Below are 15,268 nucleotides of genomic sequence, written 5' to 3'. Positions count from 1 at the left end.
TATAGTAGAATGCTCTCTTGGAGGATTAGAGACTCCAGAGAGCTTAGCATAGTTGAGATACACTTTTATTTTCTGCAAATACTACATTTCAGCTTGTATTAAATTTAATTTCATTTATGCAATTTCTATTTCTTGTACTTCTACCTTTCTGCCAATTTACTTTTTGCCAATTTTTCAATCTCGTTCATGTTGAGCTTGATTTACTTTTATGCAATTTAAATTTCCTGCACTTGTTCTTAGAGTGATGATCTATTAACCCCACTTCATTAGAGGAGGAGCTCTATTATAATTCACATGATTGAGTGAACTTCTTCTTCTTCTCAATCCATTTGGGTAGCTATTAGATATCCTCTATTTTGATTGATGATTTATTCACTCTGGAAGGGGGTTTGAATCTGTGAATGCTTGTGTGCGCCTCGAAAGGAGAATCATGAGCATTAGAACTAAGGTTCTATCCTTCACTACTCTCTTGATCAACACCATTCGGGAGGAATTGAGATCCTAAGAGTTAGTATGGCTTATGGATAAGAGACATGTACTTAACCTCTTCTCATCACAATTAGATCAAGGAATTAGCAGGATTGATTATGATTAGAGAGATTGGATTACCAAGGAATTGGAATCCAATCAATTTCAATCCGCCATAGATCTACTCATATGATTGAGAAAGGAGTTAAGACCCATTTGATTTATTGTGGATTATGATATCTCCAATGCCTAATGAATCTTTCTCTCTGTTATTTCTGTTTCATTTAATTTCCCAGTACCCAGTCCCCTTTACATTTGATGCAATTTACATTCTGCACTTTAAATTTCTTACAATTTACTCTCTATCAATCCAATTTCACCCAATTCATCAATATTAGCTTAACTAAATTCATCACCTAACTAAAGTTGCTTGATCCATCAATACTTGTGGGATCAACCTCACTTTTGTGAGTTTTACTACTTGATGGGACCCGGTATACTTGCCAGTTAGTTTGTGTGAAATTAATTTTTCGTCATCAATACTTGGGACAAGGTTGTTACTGGGTTTTTTACTAAATTTTTTCCACCAAAGAAGCTGACTAAGGTTAGGGTGGAGGTTCAGACCTTCAGACAAAAGGATGGTGAGACCTTATATGAAGCTTGGGAGAGGTACAAGCTGCTGACTAGACAATACCCTCTGGATATGTTCTCTAAATGGACCCAACTAGATATCTTTTATGAAGGCTTGGGTGAAATGTCCAAGATGTGCTTAGATAATTCTGCAGGTGGTTCTTTGAACATGAAGAAGATACCGGAGGAGACTATTGAGCTTATTGAATTCGTTGCTAGCAACCAATATTTATATTCATCTAACAGGAATCCTGTGAACTCTGAATCCCTTTAGAGGAAAGGTGTTTTGGAAGTGGAAGTTGTTGATGCTCTTCTTGCTCAGAATAAACTTCTATCTCAGTAAATAAGTCTAATTAATCAACAGTTGAGTGGAATGCAAGTTTCAGGGTCAACACTCAGAGTGCACCTCAAGAGATCCCCTATGACATGATAGGTAATTTTGTGCAAAATGATAATTATGATTATGCTCAATCCTCTTCTGAACAGGTCAATTACATGGGGAGTGGTCCTAGAATTTCCAACAGAATAATCAAAATAACTGTCAATTTCAGTCTTATCCACAACAACCACCTCAGCATACAAATTCTCAACCTCCACAGAACTCTAATTGGGAGACAATGATGAACAGTTTTATGTAGGAAACCAGAACTTCCATTAGAAACTTAGAGGTACAAATGGGCCAATTGAGCAAGCAAATACCTTAGAGGTCTTCAAGTATATTTCCTGGTGATACAGTGGTGAACCCAAAAGAAGATTGTAAGGTTATTCAATTGAGAAGTGGTAAAGTAGCTGGTTTTGAGACCAAGGTCAATGAGGAACTAGTTGAAAAAGAAGCTCCAGAGGAGAAGAGGGAGGAATTAGAGCATGCCCCTCCAAAGCGTGCAGACAACCCATTCCCAGACTCTCTTGACATATATCCTACTGTTCATATCCTGGGTCGAGTTGTCCGACCCGGGATGTTCTACAGACAAAGCGACCGACCTCTTCCGGTCAAGCCAATCCGGCCAAGTCACTAGAAAGCCCAAACAAATGGCCCAAATAGAGGAACACGCCCCAGATCCCAAGGCAGCCCAAGCCTACAAGAGAAGGGAGGTTCCCTTGAAGATAAGATGACCTCACTTGAAGATAAGATAAAGATAAGATAAGATAACTAACTTATCTTATCCACAGGAGGCCACATCTCACCATTATAAATACACTGGAGCACCCAGGTATAACTCATACTCTGATTCTACTCAATACTTGCTTAATACCCTTGCTAACTTAAGCATCGGAGTCCCTTGCAGGTACCCCCCACCCTTTGGTGGTAAAGGATCAGCAGCACTCTCAGTTCCACAAGTCGGACACACCAGCTCCGGCCGCTATACACCTGCCGGACACGTCAGCTCCGACCAACACAAAATATCTCGACCGAGATCGACCTACAGTTTCAGGTAACCCTCGGAACATTGGCACTGTTGCCGGGGAACCCTGAAAGTCATCCCAACACCATGGCGGACAACCATGACAACGACCACGACTCATGGATGCTATACTTAAAGATACTCTGGAATCCAATGGAGACAAAAATTCATCAAATCCGGGAGTGATAGAAGTACTTCAAGATCAATTAAAGCAACTTGAGAAAGAAGCCCAACACCAACGCGAAAAATAAGAGGATTTACATCGGGAGATAAGGCGGCGCCGAGAGTTAGAAGATAAGTTAATGAAACTTGAAGCTGATCTCAAAACTAAAGCTACTCGATCCACCCCAGAGGATAGCTCTCACAGAGATCAAGATCCATTCACCAGGGAAATTATGAAAACCAAAATTCCAAAAGATTTCAAACTTCCGGATATGATTCTGTACGACGGCACCTCAGACCCCAACCACCATCTCAGCAACTTCAGAAGTAGGATGTACCTCACTGACGCCTCAGATGCAGTTTGCTGCAAAGCCTTTCCAACAACCCTTACCAAGACAGCCATTAGATGGTTCGACAACCTACCTCCAAAATTCATCTCGAGTTTTGACGACCTGGCCAAAAAGTTCCTGGCCAGATTTTCCATACAAAGGACAAAGCCAAACATGCACCCAGCCTACTAGGAATCAAGCAAGGAGAGCGAGAGAGTCTTCGTAACTACATGGAAAGATTCAACAAAACATGCATGGATATACAAAATCTACCAACAGAAGCTGCCCTCATGGGCCTCATGAACGGCCTACGGGAAGGACCATTTAGCCAATCTATATCAAAGAAGTCCCCAGCATCCCTAGACGAAGTACAAGAACGGGCGCAGAAGTACATTAACATGGAGGAGAATTCTCGACTTGGGGAAGCTTCGAGGTTTGGTTCTGCCTACCGAGATAAAGATAAAGAGTCCAAGAAGAAGGAAGATCGCTCCGGGGAGAAAATCAAAAAATATCATAACTACACCCCTCTCAGGGTATCCTTGGTAGATGTTTACAAAAAGGTATGCCATACATAAAAAATACCCCCAGCTCGACCACTCAAAAGCAAAAAGGGAGGAGGAAATCGAAACGAATACTGCGAGTATCACCGAGTCTGAGGACATTCCACCAACGAATGCTTTGACTTGAAAAACGTCATAGAGAAATTAGTAAGGGAAGGAAAACTATATCGGTTCTTGGCCAATCGGGACGAAGAACCAAGAAAAAGAAGAAGGGATGAAAATGTCGGACGGTCTGAACGATCACCCCGCACACCAGAGAGATACGTCCACGTGATACACGGCGGATTTGCTGGAAGAGGAATCTCCAAATCATCCCGCAAGCGACACCTCAAAGAAGTATACCATGTTGAAGGAAAGAAGGAGACACCAGACATCCCAGAAATCACATTTACCAAAGAAGATGCATCCGGAATCATCTCAGGACACGACGACCCCAAGGTCATCACAATCATATCGGCAAACGCTAACCTCCACCGTACATTAACTGACCAAGGAAGCTCTGCCGACATCTTATTCAAAACCGCCTTCGACAAGCTCGGCTTAGAAGAAAAGGAGCTAAGAGCATACCCGAATAGCCTGTTCGGACTTGGGGATACCCCAGTACAGCCACTGGGATACGTATCGCTACATACAACCTTCGGAAAGGGGAACCAATCCAGAACACTCAAGATAGATTATATCGTAGTCGACGTAAGCTCAGCCTACAATGCATTAATAGGTCGGACAACGTTCAATCAACTCGGTGCAATAGTTTCAACTCCACATCTATGTATGAAATTCCTAACCGCAGAAGGGATAGCTACAATAAAAGCAGACCAAAAGATGGCACGTCGCTGTTATAATGAAAGTCTAAACCTCCGAGGTGAAGGAGGAGAGTTCCACATAATCGAACTTGGAGGAGTTCAGAGACGAGAAGAACTCCACCCACGACCCGAGGGAGAAATAGAAAGAGTCCAGATCGGGGATACCTCGGATAAAACAACTAATATTGGCACAATCCTGAAAGGAGACGCAAAGGAATCACTAATACGGTTCCTACGAGATAACGTCGATCTCTTCACATGGAAAGCTGCCGACATGCCAAGCATAAATCCCGAACTAATGAGCCACAAGTTGGCAGTCTACCCAGGATCCCGGCCGATACAACAAAGACGAAGAAAACTCAGGCCAGAACGATCTCAAGCTATAGAAGAACAAGTACAAGCACTACTAGAGGCAGGGTTCATAAGAGAAGTTAAATACCCACTATGGCTAGCAAACGTCGTCTTGGTGAGAAAGTCAAATGGGAAGTGGCGAATGTGCACCGACTACACCGACCTCAACAAAGCCTGCCCAAAAGACCCTTATCCACTCCCAATCATCGACGCTCTAGTAGATGCCTCATCGGGATATAAGTATCTCTCATTCATAGACGCATACTCGGGGTACAACCAGATCCTAATGTATCCACCGGATCAAGAAAAAACCTCGTTTCTTACACCAAAAGCAAATTATTGCTACATCGTAATGCCTTTCGGCCTTAAGAACGCGGGAGCCACTTATCAAAGGCTAATGAATAAAGTCTTCTCAAACCACATCGGAAAAATCATGGAGGTCTATGTGGACGACATGTTGATAAAGACACAAAGTGAAGAAACATTACTAACCGACTTGGTTCAAGTGTTCGACACCATACGGAAGCACGACATGCGACTCAACCCGGCTAAATGCACCTTCGCAGTGGAGGCAGGTAAATTTTTGGGCTTTATGCTCACACAAAGAGGAATCGAGGGAAATCCAGATAAATGCCAGGCCATACTCAACATGAAAAGCCCAACATGCGTCAAAGAGGTACAACAACTCAATGGGAGATTGGCGGCCTTATCCAGATTCCTAGCAGGGTCAGCAATAAGATCCCTCCCCTTCTACGCTACCTTAAGGAAAGGAAAGAACTTCGAGTGGACAACGGAATGTGAACAAGCCTTTCGAGACTTTAAAGAGTTCTTGGGACAGCCCCCCATCCTATTTCGACCACGAGAGGGAGAACCACTCATACTATACCTCACGGTAGGAAGTCGGGCAATAGCCTCAGCACTAATTAGAGAAGACGAAGGGGGACAACAACCCGTCTACTTCATTAGTAAAGCACTACAGGGGTCAGAGCTGAACTACCAGAAAATAGAGAAGTTTGCCTACACTTTGATACTCGCATCCCGACGACTTCGCCCATACTTCCAAACGCACACCATCAAAGTTCGGACCAACCAGCCCATAAAAGAGATACTGCAGAAAACAGATCTAGCAGGAAGAATCCTACAGTGGGCAATCGAGTTATTCGAGTTCGACCTCCAATACGAGGCACGGACAGCCATCAAATCACAATACCTAGCCGACTTCATTGCAGAATTCACAGACGCCACGAAAATCCCCATAAAGTGGAACATATACGTGGACGGTTCCTCGAATAAAATTGAAAGCGGTGCAGGTGTGATAATCGAAAGCAACCAAGGAACCCAACTTGAGCTTTTCCTGAAATTCAGATTCCCGGCCTCAAATAACCAAGCGGAATATGAAGCGTTATTAGCTGGTTTGAAGCTGGCCAGGGAAGTTGGAGCTCAGAAACTCAACATCTACAGTAACTCACAAGTCATTACCTCGCAAATAACGGGAAGCTACCAAGCCAAAGATCCTACCATGAAAAAATATTTGGATAAAATCAAACAACAGCTCGGACAACTCGGGGAATATAGGATCTGCCACATACCCCGCGAGCAAAATGCCCGAGCTAACACACTCTCAAAATTAGCCAGCACCAAACCAGGGGGCAACAATAGAAGCCTCATCCAGGAAATACTGCAGAACCCATCAATATCGGAAGAAGAGAAAATCCTAGCCATAACAGGTCGGGATCAAGGATGGATGACCCCCATAATTAACTGCCTCAAAACAGAAGCGCTCCCCACAGATGAAAAGGAGGCAAAGAGGTTAAAAAGGGAGGCACAGTACTACACTATCATAAACAACACCCTATACAAAAGAGGAATCTCGACACCATTGTTAAAATGCGTATCGACTTCCAATACAAAGGAAGTCTTGGAGGAAGTACACAGCGACATTTGTGGCAATCATCTCGGAGCGCAAGCTCTCACCAAAAACATACTCCGGGCAGGATTCTATTGGCCAACTCTACAAAAGGAAGCTACCGAATTTGTAAAGACATGTCCACCATGTCAGAAGCATGCCAACTTTCACATCGCCCCGCCGAAAAAGCTCATCAGCGTAACCTCACCCTGGCCATTTGCAAAGTGAGGACTCGATCTTCTCGGACCCTTTCCCCAGGGATCGGGACAAGTCAAATTCCTCATAGTAGGGGTAGACTACTTCACAAAATGGATCGAGGCAGAACCCCTAGCCAACGCCACTGCTCAAAGAAGTCGGAAATTCCTATATAGGAACATTATTACCAGGTTCGGGGTTCCATACTCCATCACCACGGATAATGGCACCCAATTCACAGATGCAGGCTTCAGAAAACTAGTGGCCGACTTGAACATAAAACACCAATTCACCTCCATCGAACATCCCCAAGCCAATGGACAAGCCGAAGCAGCCAACAAAGTCATATTGGCCGGGCTGAAACGGAGATGATAAACCCCATTTGTAGGGTTTATCTTGTATTGATTTTTGGGGATTTTATCACCTTTTACCCACATTTATTCAATGAAATAGCATGGTTTTGTATATTCTCCTTGAATTGTGCTTAAGAGTGAAAACATGCTTTTTAGGTCTTAAAATAGCTTAATTTAATTCACCTTGATTCCATTAGATGCCTTGATATGTTTGTTAAGTGATTTTAGATTTAGGAGGCAAAGATTGGATCAAGGGAATGAAGGAAAAGCATGTAAAGTTGGAGAACTCATGAAGAAATGAAGGAACCGCAAAAGCTGTCAAGCCGACCTCTTCGTACTTAATCAACCATAACTTGAGCTACAGAGGTCCAAATGATGCGGTTCCAGTTAGGTTGGAAAGCTAACATCCAGGGCTTCGAAATGATATCAGATTTGCCATAGTTGCTATACGTATAAGGACGCGTACGCGCAATGTATGCATACGCGCCGTTGGTGCACGTGATTCACTTCATGCAAACTCGTGGCTAGCGAATTCACAAGCCTTGTGGGCCCAATCCAACTCATTTCTGATGCTATTTAAGCCAAGGATTGAAGAGGGATGAACATGTTAGTTACCATTAGTTTAGTTTAGCTTAGTTTAGTAGTTAGAGTTAGTTTCTAGAGAGAGAAGCTCTCACTTCTCTCTAGAATTAGGATTAGGTTTAGTTCTTAGATCTAGATTTTAATTCATTCATCTTCTTCTACTTCTATCTTTCAATTCCTTGTAGTTACATTCATTCTTCTTCTATTCTTTTGTTGTAATTTCCTTTATGTTGTTCTATTATTTTGTTGTAGATCTACTATTGTTCCTTCCATTTTCTTTCCATTCAATCCAAGGTAATTCATAATAAATGTGTTTCTTTTAATTGTTGTTGTTAATTCCTTTCAATAATTGTTGTTAGATTTCATTCTTGTTGTCAATTTACTTTGCTTTCTTTTGTACCTTCCAAGTGTTTGATGGAATGCTTGGTAGGATTTTAGTGTAGCTTTTGTTCCTCTTGGCTTTGGTTGAGTAATTAGTGCTTTCTTTGCCATTTATATTTCTTGTCTAAAATCTCAAAAACCCCAAAATAACTCACAACCAATAACAAGACACTTTATTGTAATTCCTAGGGAGAACGACCCGAGGTTCAATACTTCGGTTTATTAATTTTAGGGGTTTGTACTTGTGACAAACAAATTTTTGTATGAGAGGATTATTGTTGGTTTAGAGACTATACTTCAACGAGATTTCATTTGTGAAATTCTAAACCATCAAAAAACTAATCATTAGGAGACTACAAGAAGCAAAGGGAGCTTGGGCCGAGGAACTTCCACAAGTCCTATGGGCGTATCGAACAACTCCACATTCCACTACGAACGAATCCCTATTTCGATTAACATACGGAGTGGAGGCAATGATTCCAATAGAAGTTAAGGAAGGATCTCCCCGAGTAGTACACTACAATGAACAAACCAATTCTCAAATTCAAAGAGAAGAGCTCGACCTACTTCCAGAAATCCAAGAGAGAGCTCGGATCAGAGAAGAAGCACTAAAGCGGCGAAGGGCTTCCAGATATAATCAAAAGGTAGTGCCAAGAGGTTTCGCTGAGAATGATCTCATCTTAATCCGAAATGATATTAGAACAACTCGACTCGGAGAAGGAAAGTTGGCAGCCAACTGGAAAGGACCCTACCGAGTCACAGAGGTACTTGGGAAGGGCTACTACAGACTGTCCGAACTCGAGGGACGAGAACTCCCCAGATCATGGCACGCCTGTAACCTAAGAAGGTACTATAGTTAGATAAAGGTCTCATCACAAGATGCACTCTTTTTCCTGAAAAGGTTTTTTAATGAGGCGTCAAGATTTAGATTTAATCCGACTTAAGGGTATGAAAAACTCCTGCCTGTATATATTTGCACTTTCTTTAAATAAAATACATTTTAGATATTCTACAAGTTCTCAAGACGCATTAATCTGAAGCATTCATCATCTGATTATAAAGCAACGGATTGAACAGAAAGTGAAGAACAGATTCACTATATGATCTTAATAGGAATAATCAACCGACAAAGGTGAAAACGCGATTCACCTAAAGGTCGATTAAACCAGGACAGAAACCACAATCTACAAATCGGCAAAAGATGAACACAGAATAATGCAAGAAGTTATCGAAAGTGATCCCAAAAAGAACCTAACGAGGTCTTATGGATTGCTATATAATAACTTCAAAATGACTGGCCGACATTACAAAGTCGAACCAAGTCAGTCCAAGTTATCAGCAAAAATAACTTAGAAGAGATCGACCTAACGAAGTCGGTCTCCTACAAAGACAAGTTGTAAAAGTAATCCCTGAAAGAGACCTAATAAAGGTCCAAGAAAGAGGATTACAAAAACAACTTAGAAGAGATCGACCTAACGAAGTCGGTCTCCTACAAAACAAGTTGTAAAAGTAATCCCTGAAAGAGACCTAATAAAGGTCCAAGAAAGAGGATTACAAAAATAACTTAGAAGAGATCGACCTAACAAAGTTGGTCTCCTACAAAACAAGCTGTAAAAGTAATCCCTGAAAGAGACCTAATAAAGGTCCAAGAAAGAGGATTACAAAAATAACTAGGAAAAGATCGACCTAACGAAGTCGGTCTCCTACAAAGATAAGTTGTAAAAGTAATCCTGAAAGAGACCTAACAAAGGTCCAAGAAAGAAGATTACAAAAACAACTAGGAAAAGATCGACCTAACGAAGTCGGTCTCCTACAAAGATAAGTTATAAAAGTAATCCCTTAAAGAGACCTGGCAAAGGTCCAGGAAAGAGGATTACAAAAATAACATAGAAGGGGCCAACATAAAGAAATCGGTTACAAGGCGCTAAAAATACAAACAAAAGCGAGGAAACCGAGAAACAAGTTGGACCCCCTACAAGTCACGACCTCAAAAGGATCCAAGCTACAAACAAAAAGTACGAAAGCAATCTAAAGAGGCCAAGTAGCAAGATTCCAATAGATACCCTGCTAAAGCACAATGAAAGCATAGTATGATAAAGCTTCAAAAAGGCCACCAAAATCAACCTCAGAGAAACCATTTTGTTTTCAAAATAAAGTTGCTAAAAATAGCAACTGGAGTATCAATAGTCAATAAAACATCATTCACAAAAAGAGTTCAAAGCCCACAAACCGGGCTATTTACACAAATACTTAAAGGAGATCAACCAAGATCTGGAGCCTTCCCGGCAGCATCAGTACGGGGAGAAGGAGGGCAAGTCTGAATAGGCACAGCATCTACAGTTCCATCATCCCAGTTCAGAATCTGGCAATCCGAATCGGACGTAACAGGAGGAACTGAAGAGGTCGACACTTTAAGAGAAGGTACTGGGGGAGGGTCAGCCTCATCATCATCCTGGTCATCAGGGACAATCTTACCATCCCTCACAACATTGTCCAGGCTGATGAGAGTCAAGTCAGCATCAGGAGCAACAATCCAGAACTGCTCCATTAGGTTCTCGGAGGCGGCAGTTACGCTGCCCACAAGGTGACCCTGAAGCTCACCATAATTTATCTGAGCAGTTTCCAAATCATCCAGGAGACGCATCAATTCCCTATAAGCCGAGACATAGCTATCCTTATGCTTCAGTGCCATGTCCTCAGCCAACTTCAAAGAAGCAGCCAAGGCAATAGAGTTGGCCTTCTCACCCTCCAGCTCCTTCTCCACCTTCGCCAACTTCACCTCCAACTCATCCTTCAGACCCTTAATCCGATCAAATTCTGACTTGGCCTCCTCCATGAAGGATTTTGTGGCATGAATTGGGATCCCCTGAACTGTTCGGAAAATAGCCGCACCCATATGAGCCATCTTCACACTACTTTTGGTGATAAAATCCAGATGCTGAAGAAGAGACACGTCATCCATAGAATGCCCACCATAGGGGGCAATTTGTTGGTCAACAAACTCGATAGCATCATAGTCCGGGGCATCCAGGTTAAAGGGCTCGGATGTTTTTTGCTTTTTTAAGGGAGGGACACCAGAAGCAACAGCAGAAGTCTGAGGAGGATCGACCTGATGAAACCAAGGAGTAGGAATTTCTTTCTTCGGCCCGAGAGAACTCGGCACAGGAGGCTTCAATGGTACCTGAGAAGATCCCTTGCCAGTCACTTTGGCCGAGATGTTCAGAGCAGCAGTTGCCTTCTTTGCCCTTTTAAAGGCCTTCATGGAGTCGTTGTTCTTAGACATCTCTGCAAATACAGAATTAGCCACAGCAAATCGTTATGGCCACAACAAAAGGAAGGAAAAATTAAGAAACAAGTATAAGAGACAAGTCAGACAAGTACTCAAAACAGTCCGAACCAGGGAATCAAGATGGGGTGGTTTCCCCCACAGATCCTCAAGAACAACAACAAAAGCACGCTCAACATCATCAAGCATCTCCGAAGTATAGTGAGACACTCTCACATCCCTCTGCCACTCTAGAGGGAAAGAAGGCTCATCATTTTCATCAAGAAAAAAGGGGCGGGCCCCCTCAACAGCACGAACCTTAAAGAAGTAATTCTTGAAATCCTTGAAGGACTCATCATACATAGCAAAAACTTTGTGGCCCTGGGCGGACCTGAAGGAAACCCAAGAAGCTTTCTTTTTTGAAGAAACCGCCAGGCTTGGCGGAAACAAACAAATAAAGAAAAAGAGTTTGGGAAGGTGTTACATATAATTCACGGCAGAGAAGTTGAAAAATTTTAATAAAACCCCAGGAATTGGGGTGAAGCTGGGATGGAGCAATATTACACGACCACAACAGGTCAGTCTCAAAAGCAGTAAAAGGAAAGGTAACGTTCAACTGGCTGAAGAAGTATTCATAGGCATAGAAGAAGGGACGCTCCCTCTCAATGGAAGTCGGAAAACAAACTCTCTCATCAGAATCAGGAGCAATAAGCTCGTAATCCTCTTCACGGGCATTGATACCACAAATCCTATGGCACTTCTTCAGCTCTGTGCAAAACACAGCATTCACAACAAAAACACACAACAAAACAAGGGAGTCCAGCCAATCGGACATCCCCTCGGGAACTCTGGAAGACATCTCTACAATGTTATTGCGAGAAGACATGAAACCAACTAACCCTACAAGTAAGAAAAGAAGATGGGGTTACCACAAACATCTCGGACGAAGTGAGAAAACAACTCGATCAATACTTCTCAGGCGATGGAACAAAGAAAATGAAAACCCCAAGACTCAAACCAAAAGTCCTGGGGCATCCCTTGGAGGCTGTAACAAAGCAAGGTTTTCAGAAATCAATCTACAAAGCTTACATCCCAGCATATCTCAAAAAGCAAATCTTCAAACAAAGCGAGGAACAGACGCAGATTTTTATCAAGCATCAGGCATGAAAAAACCACAAACGACAATAAAACCCTAGAAAGCCTCAACGGAAAAACCAAGACAATGCATAAAAGAAAGACAGGAAGAACATGTTACAGTGACAAGCAAATATAAGACTTCGAAAGATTCTAACTTTCAAACATGCAAAATTGAAGCTTCACTAAAAATTGAAAACGAAGCTACAAGAAAGCCAGTACTTACCAGGAAAAGAACAGCAAGCTTCGAGGAAATTGAAGATGGAGACAAAACCGGGGACGCCCTCTCACAAGCAAAAACGCGAACAAAGAGCAATGTCGCAGAAGAGAAAACACGAAAACTACGAACTCCAAGAGAAAGCAGAAGCGCAAACGAAAGAACAGAAAGCAAAGAAAGCAGAGAAAAGAAGTTACGAAAAAGGCTGAAGGAGAAAAACCGTTTATGGGTTTTCAAAATCAAAGTAAAGAACCAAAGGGAAACGGGGCAATTAATGCTCAAATTAAAGAGGGCATTAAACCCTCGCACGTTCCCAAAAAAGCGCCGATATAAAAGCACGCGACTTTTAGAAGAAACGTTCTACATTCAAAGCTGCTACAAAGGAGTCGACAAAATGCTTGAGTTCGGCCTCACCAAAGAAAGACCGAAGTCAAGGACTCGATCTCCAAAAGAAGACCGAGCTCAAGCAGGGGCACTATTCATATCCTGGGTCGAGTTGTTTGACCCGGGATGTTCTACAGACAAAGCGACCGACCTCTTCCGGTCAAGACAATCCGACCTCTCCTCAAAGAGCTCGGCCAAGTCACGAGAAAGCCCAAACAAAGGGCCCAAATAGAGGAACACGCCCCAGATCCTAAGGCAGCCCAAGCCTACAAGAGAAGGGCGGTTCCCTTGAAGATAAGATAAGATAACTAACTTATCTTATCCACAGGAGGCCACATCTCACCATTATAAATACACTGGAGCACCCAGGTATAACTCATACTCTAATTCTACTCAATACCTGCTTAATACCCTTGCTAACTTAAGCATCGGAGTCCCTTGCAGGTACCCCCCACCCTTCGGTGGTAAAGGATCAGCAGCACTCTCAGTTTCACAAGTCGGATACACCAGCTCTGGCCGCTATACACCTGCCGGACACGTCGGCTCTGACCAACACAGAAGATCTCGATTGAGATCGATGGTGCACGAAATTGCAATCACACTTCTGTAATCCCGCACAACTAACCAGCAAGTGCACTGGGTCGTCCAAGTAATACCTTACGTGAGTAAGGGTCGATCCCACGGAGATTGTCGGCTTGAAGCAAGCTATGGTTATCTTGTAACTCTTAGTCAGGATATCAATAATTATCAGGGTTGATTGTAAAAAGCAAAAGAACATGAAATAAGTACTTGTTTTGCAGTAATGGGGAACAGGTTGAGGTTTTGGAGATGCTCTGTCTTCTGAACCTCTGCTTTCCTACTGTCTTCTTCTTCAAACACGCAAGGCTCCTTCCATGGCAAGCTGTATGTAGGGTTTCACTGTTATCAATGGCTACCTCCCATCCTCTCAGTGAAAATGTTCAACGTGCTCTGTCACAGCACGGCTAATCATCTGTCGGTTCTCAATCGGGTTGGAATAGAATCCAGCGATTCTTTTGCGTCTGTCACTAACGCCCATCCCTCAGGAGTTTGAAGCTCGTCACAGTCATTCAATCCTTGAATCCTACTCAGAATACCACAGACAAGGTTTAGACCTTCCGGATTCTCTTGAATGCCGCCATCAATTCTAGCTTATACCACGAAGATTCCGATTAAAGAATCCAAGAGATATCTACTCAATCTAAGGTAGAACGGAGGTGGTTGTCAGGCACACATTCATAGTTGAGAATGATGATGAGTGTCACGGATCATCACCTTCATCAGGTTTAAAAACAAGTGATATCTTAGAATGGAAGCAAGCATGATTGAATGAAAAACAGTAGTAATTGCATTAATCCATCAAGACACAGCAGAGCTCCTCATCCCCAACCATGGGGTTTAGAGACTCATGCTGTAGAAGATACAATGAGAAACGTGTAAAGTGTCATGAGGTACTGATACAATGTCAAAAGATCCTATTAATAGTGAACTAGTAACCTAGGGTTTACAGAAATGAGTAAATGACAGAAAAATCCACTTCCGGGCCCACTTGGTGTGTGCTTGGGCTGAGCATTGAAGCATTTTCGTGTAGAGACTCTTCTTGGAGTTAAACGCCAGCTTTTGTGCCAGTTTGGGCGTTTAACTCCAATTTTTATGCCAGTTCCAGCGTTAAACGCTGGGAATTCTGAAGCTGATTTGCAACGCCGGTTTGGGCTATCAAATCTCAGGCAAAGTATGGACTATTATACATTGCTGGAAAGCCCAGGATGTCTACTTTCCAACGCCGTTGAGAGCGCGCCAATTGGGCTTCTGTAGCTCCAGAAAATCGTCTTCGAGTGCAGGGAGGTCAGAATCCAACAGCATCTACAGTCCTTTTAGCCTCTGAATTAGATTTTTGCTCAGATCCCTCAATTTCAGCCAGAAAATACCTGAAATCACAGAAAAACACACAAACTCATAGTAAAGCCCAGAAAAGTGAATTTTAACTAAAAACTAATGAAAATGTAATAAAAACTAACTAAAATATACTAAAAACATACTGAGAATAATGCCAAAAAGTGTATAAATTATCCGCTCATCACAACACCAAACTTAAATTGTTGCTTGTCCCCAAGCAACTGAAAATCA

General features: G+C 42.5%; 1 non-coding gene across 1 annotated transcript; it reads right to left on the bottom strand.

The window, feature by feature from the left end:
- Positions 1–1,069: 1,069 nt before the first annotated feature.
- On the bottom strand, positions 1,070–1,176 carry LOC130983499 (small nucleolar RNA R71). The gene has a single exon (XR_009087484.1). It is a non-coding gene; the product is annotated as a small nucleolar RNA R71 (small nucleolar RNA).
- Between the last annotated feature and the right edge of the window lie 14,092 nt (positions 1,177–15,268).

Source organism: Arachis stenosperma, chromosome 5 (assembly GCF_014773155.1).
Source record: "Arachis stenosperma cultivar V10309 chromosome 5, arast.V10309.gnm1.PFL2, whole genome shotgun sequence".
In the NCBI taxonomy this organism is placed as follows: domain Eukaryota; kingdom Viridiplantae; phylum Streptophyta; class Magnoliopsida; order Fabales; family Fabaceae; genus Arachis; species Arachis stenosperma.
This window is presented reverse-complemented; position numbering and strand designations above follow the sequence as displayed.